Consider the following 12,459-nt stretch of genomic DNA (forward strand, 5'->3'; position numbering starts at 1 on the left):
TTCAAATTCTTCTGTCTTAATTAGCTTTGTTTTGTGGCTTAAGGAACCAGATTTTACTACACATTATCAAGGCAGATGCCTTATCAGCATCATTCTTCTCTGTGTGTACTTAAGTATTGCTGAGCTCTGCAGTTTTGTAATCTGCAAGCTTTCATTTATTTTAAAGTTTTTTACAATTATATTATGCAAATTATTAAATGCAAATGTTGTTATATTATCAGTTAAAAGTGCCAAAGTGAGAATAAAAATAAAATAAAATTTGAAAGGGCAAAGAGGAAGAGATAACATGAAAAAATAAAACAAATTAAATAATGCCCTCAAAATACATATTTATGAATACTAATGCCTCTAGGTAAATTCTTTTACAGTAAAGGCATTGCTGTATAAGAACAATGAAGTAAACTAAAATGGATAATAACTGAAATTCCCTGTTTTATCCTAACATAATTTCTACAGTGTCACCAACACTATAGTTTGGAAGACAAATTAAACCACAGTTACAGACCAAAGATTTACAGTCCTTGTTCTTAAACCCATATATGTTTATATATAAACATCTTAAAAATTCTACTAAGAGCCCCTTGTGGAAGTGTCTAAGTGTATAACTCCTATCAAAGTCAATGGGGTTAGACAGTTAGGGCAAGAACTGTAAAGGGATTCACTAAAATTCATAGCGTGGGAATTCACAACCTTGAATCTGACACCTAAACTATGCGTGTGCTGAAAAATAAAATAACTTAGGCACACAGAGTTGCCAGCTGGTATGGCCTGGCCAGCATTCACATGGATACTGGACATTCCCTTGCTCTAAAACAAGCAGGTCACTTTTGACTGCAGATCACAAAAAATGACATGTTTGGTGAGGAGCTGCCTAAATTAATTAGGGGAAAACAAAAAGTTAACCTCATGATATTTGATTTATTTTGCTGTCTTTGCTGCTCTGTGCGTTACATTAAGTCAGTTCTTTGCTTGGATCCCTGTTCCCATCATCAATATGATAGCATTGTAATGAATTTGGAGACTTCCTTCTCCTCTACCTGACCACCTGTTTTGCAGCTTGGAGGATGTTTCTCAGACTATAGCCATATTAGTGTAGGTAAATGTACCAAACCCGAGCCTCTGGAACTTCATCACCTGTGTCATAATATTGTTACCATGGACCTTGACATTGCTTTGGTCAGTCAGCAATGAGCACTCTCCCAGACCTCTGCCAGGCACAGTTCAGGAGCTAGCACAGTTCAGGAGCTAGCAGAGTCTAGGCACCCTTTCTTATTGGCAGTTTGAATATGAGTTGAATATTGGCAGGTGAACATGAGTTGGAAACAAGTTTAATAGAGTGGAAATAGAGCAAAGGAACCAGTCTTATTAGTCTTTGAGGGTCTGTGTTATTCCTTGACAGTTCTTGGTATGGTGGTGTATATAATTCTAGATTTAGTACTAGAGGACTGAGCTCAATTCCTTTTTTTGCTGCAAACATCCCCTCCAGGCCTACAAACAGCTTCTTCTCTGGCTGTACCTACCTCCCTTCTATGGCTGCAGAAACCCTTTTATATAGGATACCAGTTTCTCACTGGTGTTTCCCAAATGCGTTTTATTAAGTGTTGGACTGTAATGTTGTTTGTTCTGTGGTTTGTATATTCTTCAGTTTTTGTATTTCACTTTTAAATTTTGTTCATATTTCAAATCTGTTTGCTGCTGTTTTACTGTTGAATCATTGTATCCAACTTCCCTTGAAATTTCCAGGTGATTGCTAGGTCTGCACACAACCACCCCTATAAAATTAACCATCCCTATAAAAAACTGAATTAATTTTGTGTCACGTGATGTTTGCATTTTCTTAGTAGTTAGTGGGCTAATTTTGTTTTCTCTGTTGTGGAAGGGCAGATTCTACTGACTTCAAGATGCAGTACATGGCAGATTGTGTCTATATTGTTCCTAAAGGAAATTTTTTACGCCACAATAAATGCCAAAAGTTCTAGCATTGCATGTGAAATAGGAGGTTTTCAATTTAAAACTGTTAATTACTTCTTTAGAAGAAAAATGTTTTTTCTAAGAAAAAAGTTGCAACAAAATGAAAAAAGCTTTTATAAACTTCTCAATCAAAATGTTTAATATTTATTCTGAATATCTAAATGTTCAATAAGACAATGACTGATGGTATCAACTAGGTGTTTTTAGCAAAGAGAGATAACACAGTTGTGTTTTTACTCATGTGGAAAAAAAAAGTCAACTGTTTGATTTGCAATTGCATTGTACGTGATTCATCTCTGGTTAACTGAACTGAGATTAAAAGAAATCCTTCCTGTTAGTAAATTCTGGTCAAAAAATCCATTCCAGCTATCCAGATAGAGAAACCTCGCATTCCCATATGGATATTCTTGTCTTCAAAGAACTTGACTATTAAGCATAGTTGCAGTGTAAATTGAATAAAATTTATGACCTTGAATCTTAAGAGCTAAGCAAATAATCAAGGTAATAGAAAAGTGTCATCACTGTGGCTGATATTCGGCTTGCCATAAAATATTGAGGAAAATGCTGTTAAGTACTATAGGTTAACATTAGATACAAATTTGAAAGTCTGTCTCCAGATGAAAAAAAGGCTATTCATCATAATCATCATTAATATAAATATAATGAATAGTAAAATTCTGGAATATAATATTATGACCTTACTTGGTCTGAATCTGTTTAAATTGATTTGGATTGTCATATAACTGCTTATATACACTACATATTAGATATGAGTTTTCATGTCATTCATGTGTAAAGACATCACTCATCTTTCTAAAATCTAATTTAAATCTGCTGCTAGATTATGTTGAATCAAAGCTAGACGAGGCATCCAGAAAAACTCATATACAACATTATGAAAGATACCAAAAAAAAAAAAAAGCCTTGGAGTTTTTTTTCCTGTATACTTTATCCCTGGAGTTGTTCAAGAGGTGTCTGGATCTGGTGCTGGGTGGTATGGTTTAGTGTTTTAGGGGTTACAGTGGTAGTGCTGGGTGGATGATTGAACTGGATGATCTTGAAAGTCTCTTCCAAGCTTGATGATTCTATGATTCTGTATTTCCTATATATTTGAACATAGGAAAAAACCCCCAGATATTATCAAGTGTTAGAAGTGTAAAATAAAAATCTTTTACTGGTATAAAACTCCAAACTTAGTCAGGAAAAGAGTCTAAAAATGTTATAGGTCAGAGATTTTTTGGAATGGTTTAGGCAAACATCTGTCAGGAAGGTCTGGTAATAGATATATTTGCCCTTGTATTTAATCATGTTCACTGGATGCTTTCTTGAAATTCTTTCTAACCTTTCCTTTTCTGGCAGACTATTGCATCTGCTTTCTATTTGACAGCCACTTTTTCTTTCACTGTTTCAGACAGTGATGGACCTTAAGCAAAGTGGAGAAACGGGTGAGATGGTACTTCATGTGGGCTGGAACAAGCTGTCACTACAAACTTGAATTTCTGAAATGATGAGACTTCCTGCACACCATTCCTATAGATTTCTTTGACACCTTTCAAGGTGTCAAAGAATGGCAGAGCACATGTGGAGAGACAATTCTTTCCAAGTCTATGGCTCAGGAGGACTACGGGCTATATTTTCCTCCTATGATGGTAACCAATACAATCAGCTGCACGCCCTGGACCTCAGTGATCTGGTTCAGGCCCTCACCTGGACTCTCACACATTGTTGCAATTAGGAATAAATGTTTATCACTGCCCTGGACACTTTCATGGATCATTTCATGTGTTGTAGGTACTATTGATGAACATTAGATACAAAGATTTTTCAAATGGTCATTTGCATTTAACTGAAGTAGTGGGGTCAAGAGAGAGCTCAGCCCCAGTTATTCTGAAATTGTGGCAATATTTATAATCCTCTCTGGCACAGCCATGAGCCAGAGTTCAAAGGCTATTTCATGTCAGTGACATCAGTCTGTCACAGAGAGCACATTACATTTGGGTTCACATGATTTTGGGTATCTTCAGGCTAAGGAATGTAGTAAAAAAAGAAGAGTAATACAAATGTTTAAATGAGACATGTATCATAGCATAAAATTTCATGGAATTCCCTGGAGGGGAGACCAATGATTGACATTAAACTTAGGATGACAGACAAATCTTCAGATATACTGACACCATGATATACACAACTTCTAAGGATCCACAGTTCTATCAAAAGTATCCAGTTTAAGATTTCTCCATTTTTTATTTCTCAATATTCTACTTCAAGCTTATCAAATAGAAGGAGAAAAAAAAGTCCATATGGTAAATGTAGTTTTAGTGTGTTCCATATAAAATATTTACAAATTATTCATTCTTAGTTTTCAAAGCATTTAAATTCTTGTCTTTAGTGGTTCAAAAGGAAAAACCCCAATCTCTATATTAAGGTCAAACATGACAGATTTTTCAGTGGGAATGGATTTAAAACTGGTTGTTGAGGCAGTTACATATTTTTCGTTGACAAGGCTTCAAAGTCCTAGGGATCCTGCAGAAGTGGCAGCTGCTCTCGTGCCACACGATCTGCAGCCTGCAGCAAAAGGTGAAACATGAGCCAAAAACATGCAGGTAGGCAGAGACAGGGGAAAGACATGGTCAGCGTGATAGTCAGAAGCTTTAGCAAGGGTTATGCTGGTTATAAGTCTTAGCTGTAGATTGATTAAACCAACTGTTGCCATTAACAACATAATTTGGAACATATCACTTGCTATCATTTGTTACCAGATGGTACCTGGACTCCAGCAAAGAGAAGCTTTGAGAAGAAATTTGATTAATATGGTAGCTTTAGAGACCTTGACCACACACGTTAGACCAGAAAATGGTTTAATAACTCTGGGAAAAGTGAACATTTGGGTGATAAAAACTCATAGTGTTTGTAGAGCAGAGGGGATGGATGACTGATATGAAAACTGGAATACCCTAACAAAGTTTTTTTTTTAACAACATCTGGAGTTTGATTAAAATCAGGTGAAGTATGATTTAAACCAGTTTGGACAGAATTCAGTATTCAGTCTAATGTCAATAACTTGTAGCTGGAAAACAAATAGATAAATAGTACAGCCTATAGAATATTTATTTTTTATAATCATATTGTTAAGGCTCTAATGGTCTAAAAATATCAATCAGATTTATTTTGAAGGCCACAGTCTTGCATGTTTCAAGGTTTTTAGCAACTGCATGAGTCACATGTGCCACATATTTTATTCAGACTAAATGATATGAGACACATTACAAAACAATTTATTTTCAAAACATTGAAAAAGAAGTGCGGCCAATTCCTAAGCACTCTGAGTCATAAACCTGAATGAAAAATGTTGGATGGAAAAAGTCAATGCAATTCCTCCACAATTCAGGTATACTAGCTAAGCAGCTTGAGTGTGCTGAGACATTACTTTGCTATATGATTTCAAATCCTCAATGCTTATTTGTGAGAAATTACTGTAAATTTCATTAATGTAATGACACATCCATCTCTCACAAATAAAAATCATCGATATAGTAAATAAGGCAGATAAATGATTCACATGGAGTGAGCACAGCCTTCTGAGTTCTCACCTCAAGTGCAAGGAGGTGATTTTACTAAATTTTAATCTTTTCTGTGAACTTTGAACAGACTTTGCTTTGAGGGAAAGAATAGCAACATCTTTTTCTAAAATAAATAAAGTGTTTATACTTCTAAATATATTTTATATATATATATACACACCTATGCAAAACTACTGTCATTTCAATGATTTTTTTGTTTAAATAAACATGTATTAACAAAACAGACATGCATAATAGGCAGATGAGATAACCTTTGAAATATTATCTTCTCATACATTTCCTGAGCAATTGAGAACATCTAAATTATTAACATTATCAATCTCCTTCAGCAAAGGAGATTTATTTTGCAAATTCCAGCAACCCTAATCAGCTGAATTTTTAAATACCCAGTGTTTCTGTATTCCTTTACTGTTTGTTTTCAAATGTTGATTTTTTTTTTTTAAATGCCACAAAAGAGGAAAACAAATCACATCTTATATTAACCCATAACCTTTTAAGCTACAGAAACAGACAGGTCATTTTTTTTTTTTAGTGTTGACATTCTGCATGTGTAAGAAAAACTTATGTATGTAGATTCCTCTCACAAGAGCTTCAGGGCATAACCCAGACAGAGAAGCCATCACTTTTCCATTCTGCACCCAGGCTGCTGACAAAAGAATTGTGCAAATGAGCCTTTAAATCCTTAAATAGTCACTACACAATGCATGAAAGAATGCAGCACGGGACAAAGGGCAATATTCACAGTTTATCTCAGGGTGATGGATCTGAATCGACGCATGAACATGGGTTTGTTACGGGATGGAGTAGGCCGAAAACCCCTACTGAGAACCCAGTGGCCACAGTCTGTAATGCAAACAGTCAGGCTAAGTCCTTCACAATTAGGGTAAATGGAACTGGCCATTATCTGAACTTCAACTTGTTCTAATGATTGATATGGGAAATGAAAAGTTGTATATATCTCTACAAAGACTGCAAGTTTTCTTCTCCTGACCAATGCTAGGAATTGGTAGATTCATATTTTAATGAAGAAATTCCTATTCTATATTTCCGTTTAGTAAAAGCGCTGGCACTTCCATCCACACTGCCATGAACCTTACCAATTTGTTGTTTTCCTAGAATTTTAGCTATAGATGAGACATGAAAATAAGTTCACAAAACTGAATCTATACAGAGACTATGTAATCTATACTGATGATAACCTATATGGATAGGTTCATCCACATCCTCCACACCATCAGCCTGTATAAGTATTCATTGGTAACCAGCAGCTAAAGAGTTACTTGTCTTGGGGCATTCAGCACTTCAGGAAAACCAGAATCCTTTAGAGAATGTGTGCAATGTAGAGCATTTATGAGTATAAATAAATGTATTTTACCTATACTGTCCTTAACAGTTATTAAAATAACTTGTATTAATGTTTCATGTTTCCTAAAATATGAGAAGTCTAAAATTAATCTTGAGGTAATGCATTACACTGAGGCAAATGTTTACTTCTTAAACAGGGAATGGAGGGGCTGGAGCAAGGGTTGCTGCACCCTGTCCTCTGCTTATTCTCCTTTTTTTCAGCTTGCAGCAGTGAGAAGGGAAAATATGACACTGCTACCTGTAAAATATGTGCAAACCAAGCTGTCAAAGCATCTACAACGCAGCAAATGCTCATCTATACTTTTGAAGAGGAAGGAATTCTCATTAGCTCATTAAAAAATACCTGACTGAAATAATCTCTTTTGATTTATATCTCACCTGCTAACATTTATGGGTGTACAAATTCAGGTAACTTTTCAGGAAACGTGATCTGTGAAAGGGCATATGATTTCACATAAAGACCTGAGTGAAGGCCACCAGGACAGCCAATGAAACACAGAGGCTTCAAGAAACTCTCTTCAAAGCAACCCTATGTATTCAAGTATACACTGCATTCAAGTTGGATGGATTTCCCTTTTGTCTATAGTCATCAGAGGCAAGTGACATCTTGAACGCCTCAAGAAGATTAAATAGCAAAGCTCAGTCGGAAGCTTAAAAAAAAGAGAGAGAAAAGAAAAGGGCCAACTTGGCCATTATGGAGCTGGTCCTTTCTTGTCTGTGAAAGAGCTTTCAAGGAGTACTATTGGAAGAAGAAGGCCCAGATAAAGAATACAATGATATTAGAAAGGGAGAACTCCGAGTGGAACCAGAGGGTGTGGGTTGCGCTGAATGAAGGATTAGTGCAGCTTCACAGCAAAGAAAAGGGGAATCCTAGTCAAGATGAAAATGAGGAATTACTTTTTTTAGACTCCAGTTCACTGAGCAGCGACAATGCATGATGGGAGGTACTTGACATAACACTCTTCCAGGCCATGTTTGCTCTCCATGTGGGACCAAGAGAAAACAACAACAGTGGCACACCAAAACAAAACAGTTTTTAACCTAATAAACTTACTCAGAAATTCTTTTCTGCAAACCTTGGGTTTTATTTACCATAGGGTATCTGAATGTTGAACCAATCACATATGGGAAATTAGCATGCCAGATTTGCAGACAATGCGCCTTTTAACAAGCCTATATTTTGCAAAAGGTTCAAATCAATGCATTTTTATTGCACATTAGAGGAAAGGAAGATATGTTGAGTGTTGAATTCTTCACAGTCATCAGAAATAATTACCTTCTGGAACATCTTACAGCAAATTAGAAGGCAAAGTGATGCAGAAATAAAAGACATGTTGAATTCTTAAGATGTGTGCACAACAGTCAGGTTGATTCTGAGTTAGGGAAAGGATAGTGAAGTTCCCTCACAGACAGTCTTTGAGTTAGGGAAAGGACTCTTGATATTATTTTGTAAATCACTGACCTATTTTCCCATGTGTGAGGAATCTGTAGTCCCAGAATCACATAAATAGTTGTGACATAGCCAAGGTGGAAAATAGGCTGGAACACAAGGTCTCTGTTATGACTTATTTGTTAATATGATAGAAACACATGCTTTGGGTTAGGGTGAGAAGTAGCAGGTTAGGAGTATTCTGGGGATGCTGCCACATCCACCTCACACAGGGAAAGGAGTAAGAAGGACTCCTTTACCTGCTGGTGAAATCAAATCATTATGGTAATAGAGGGCAAAAGAAACAAGCTGGTCTACCTCATCCGCTTCCCTAAAGTGTCAGGAAAAGCTCAAGCAGCTTAGGATATTACAAAGTATTAATCTAGTGCAGAAACCCCTGCTGTCCTTATGGGCTAGGGACCCTTTGCTGTAAAGCTTTCTTCAAGGCTTGATAAAAAAGCTGAATGGGCAAAAAAAAATGACCCTGGGATCATCCAGTTTCCTTGGGTACCTCTCAGTCCAGGCAAACATAAAGTTTTGACAGGACAGAAGTATCACCTCCCTCCAGTACCACACCAGGTCATGAAGCTGTTAATCATGAAGTCAGAGACTGCACCTCAAGAACAGCTGGAACAGCACAGATATGGATATAGTAAAAGAAAGTTTCTTCCTAAAATGTATGAATTACCTGCACTTGTGGTGAGGTGTTATTTAGATAATCAATAAGAAGAGAGAATTTGTGCCATTGGAACACCTTGGTTTGACAGGCTTAGCCAGAAGAAGATGTAGTGGGGACATAACTACTCTCTAAAATGTTCACTGGCAAATGCCATGAAAGCATCTAAAATAAAGGAAAGGCTGACACCTGGACAAATGAGCTGTGGCTGTAAATACACTTAGGAAATCAAAAGGTCCTTTTTCACCTTTTGTTTTGACAAGGGTCTTTCAATAGCAACAAAATCAAAAAGTAACTAGCTCAAAGGCTGAGCCGAATGTATGGATGGTATGATTGCTGGTGTTGTTAATAGTTGACTAGACTTGAGGACCTAAAGCTGAGGGAACTGAACTGTGGCTTTTGAGCCCAGGTTATAGTGTGATACGGAGGTTCTAGTGTGCAGCCTGCCAGTCTGCTCTCCTTCTATGATGCTTCCTATATTTGTTTCCTTTTCTTCTTGCATTATCTGTTCTTCCTTTCTACTCACTCTACTGACTTCTAAAGGATAGACCACAGGTGCTGGATGGTGATCACTCTCCAAGAAGAGTGATGAGAAACCAGAAATTTAACAGCCCATGACTATGCAAGGGCAGTCACTGCCTCTTCTGCTTCCCTGCATATGTATGTGGTTGTGTGGAACTGAGAGAATATTATATATGCCTCTGATCTCTAGTATAAAATCCTGTTTTGTCCTGTTTATCATATCCAGCCTCTTTTTCTCTACCTTATTAATAGGAACAGCCTTGCAGTCACCTGGGTCTGCACAACAAGAGAGGGATCATCTGAGTGTTCTGCAGGGTGACTGTTCAGGACTCAAAGCTTACTTCTCATGCAGTTATCAGTTTGGAGACAGATTTCATCATGTGCTGCATCACTGGAAGGAGGGTTTTAGCCTTTTGGCAAACTTGGAAAGAATTTCTGATTTCACAGTGTCTACACAAAAATTCTAGTGGATATGCAGCATATTTGTAGTGCATTGCAATTGGATAGACAATAGTTCTGCCAGATGAGCATTGCTGGATACGAAATTTTTCTTTCCTTTCATTTTGGAGATATATATCTTTACTTTTACTTTGATTGTTATTACTATTCAGAATTTAAATAGCTAGTTCTAATACTTGTTTATGCACTACCTTTTTGTGCAACATCTTTATTCATGAAAAAACGGTGAGATTTTGCTTTGGAAGTGATTCTTCATGTAATAAAAATAGTATCATATCAAATTATATGAAAGATAATCTAAAGACACAACAGAGATAGGTAGTGTGGATAAATAGTTTTACCAGTAGAGTGGAGCTCCTTAGGTTTACATAGCAAGAACCTCACTCTGCACTGCAGAAAAGGAGCAGTGAGCTATGGAGTCCTGAAATAGGGGGAGCTGAAGGCACAGTGACATACCAGCTCTTGATCTTGTACCCTGATTTAAATACTTAAAAGAAATACAAATGTCATCTTGTAAATCCAGATGATTCTTCTGTAAAGGTTCTTATTTGACATGTTACCTGAATGCAATGATCCTATGTTTTACTACTCTGCAGATGGCTACCTCTGTTTAAAGTTCACCCTCCCCTATCCTTGCTGCTTCAGAGACAAACTCACGAGGTTGGCTGACTCAACCTGTTTGCTCTGAGCAGTTTGGTGTCTGAGTGCTCTGACCCATCCAGGCTTCTCCTTGAAGGCAAAGAAGAGCTTGAGAAGCATCTGACTTCCATTCCCTAAAAAGCATTTTTCACACAGATAGCCCAAGATTTCTTTCCCTAAATAGAATGTAATGAGGTATATCTTGATATCTTTGACAGCAGACTCAGCTGAGGAGGTGGCTGACTTGATTCCATTACTGCTGTCGCAACCCTTGAAACTATAACAATGGAGGAGAAATGGCTGCTTTCTCTCCTCTCTTTTTTTTTTTTTTTCCAAATCTCTGGTTTTATATCATAATCATCAAGACAATATGACAGCTGGTGACAAAGTAGTAAAAAGTAAAGAGCACCTGATAAACAGAATGATTTTCACAGTGTCTACATTTATATTTTTCTTGCACTTACTCCTGAATGTTGGGTAAGAAAATGAAGTTAATTGTTCAAGAAAATTCTTACAGTTTTAATCAGATGTTCAAATATCAAGTGTTTTCAAGTTTTTCCTTCGTAGTTTGATGGTATGGGTGTATTGTAATGAATGAAGTTTCTCTTTGATTAAAGGAAAAGTAAAGTCTGTAGAGGACAGACAGTTTCCATACATGTCTTTCCTGTTTTTCTCCTCCAGTGTAAGAAACATCTTGAACAGGAATGTCACAGATCAAGAATTTTAAGTTGTATTGTATTTTGCTTAAGTGTACCAAGTATAATATGAACAAAACGTGACAGTGCAGTTATGTTAACAATAATGAAATGAGAAACTCCATGGTATGTCATAGCTAACAAGACAGAAAGCAGAATCATACTGAAGAACTGGAATTTTTCTGGCCTTTATTTTGGTTTTGATACTTATAAAAGTGGGACAATTCAGATTGGAAGGGGGACGTCCAGTCTAGCTTCTTTCTCAGAGCAAAACCAGATATAAGGTTGGACAATTGCTTAAGTTATGTTTGTCATTGTACTTGAAGAGTAAACCAATCAAGATTTAAAATGTTTTCCTGTTTTTCCATTTTCACCTACTTTTTCTCCTTTCCCTCTACTACTTCCACTAACAAAACCAGAAATCCATGGTCTGATATTGTAATTATACCTAAACAATTATTTCAACTTTGAATAATCAATGTCCTTTAAGATAGTGCAAATTAGTCTGCAGAGCAACATGAGAGAAGTTAACACGACTATTCCAACTTCTATTTGTAAGCACAGATAGCAAGACAATTGCCAATTAAAATAGAACATATTCAAATCACTTTATGGTTGATTAAGCTGCACGATATAACAAGCCATGTGTTGTTATGGATATTACCCTAGAGTTTGCAGAGTTCCTCTAATTGTCCAAAGAGTGCTTGTGATGGCAAGAACTCCTGCACTGGAAGTCTCTTCTTTATCATTTCAAAGCAGAATGTCTCCAGGGAAACTGGTGATAAGGAAAATATTTTCTTAAGGTTTATCTAGATATATGAAAAAAACCCCAACAAATACAACAAAATAAAATAAAATTAAAAAAACACAGCCAAACCCAAAACATTAAAAACATTTTTCAAACAGCAGATTTGACTCATTCCTGTATGCACAGATGATATATCTGTGGCAGTGGAAGGGTGCAGCAACCTTTGTGATGCCTTTCATACAGGTTACAGTTGGGGATTTAACCTCATGGATCTGAACAAGACATCCTATAGTGCTTCCCCAGGGCCTTGGCCACAAATCTTCCCTGTCTTTCTTCCCCTATACAAAGGAATCAGAAGATCTGTTGGTTTATGC

The sequence above is a fragment of the Myiozetetes cayanensis genome, unplaced genomic scaffold (assembly GCF_022539395.1).
Source record: "Myiozetetes cayanensis isolate MyiCay16 unplaced genomic scaffold, myiCay2020 scf2-11, whole genome shotgun sequence".
Classification (NCBI taxonomy): Eukaryota; Metazoa; Chordata; class Aves; order Passeriformes; family Tyrannidae; genus Myiozetetes; species Myiozetetes cayanensis.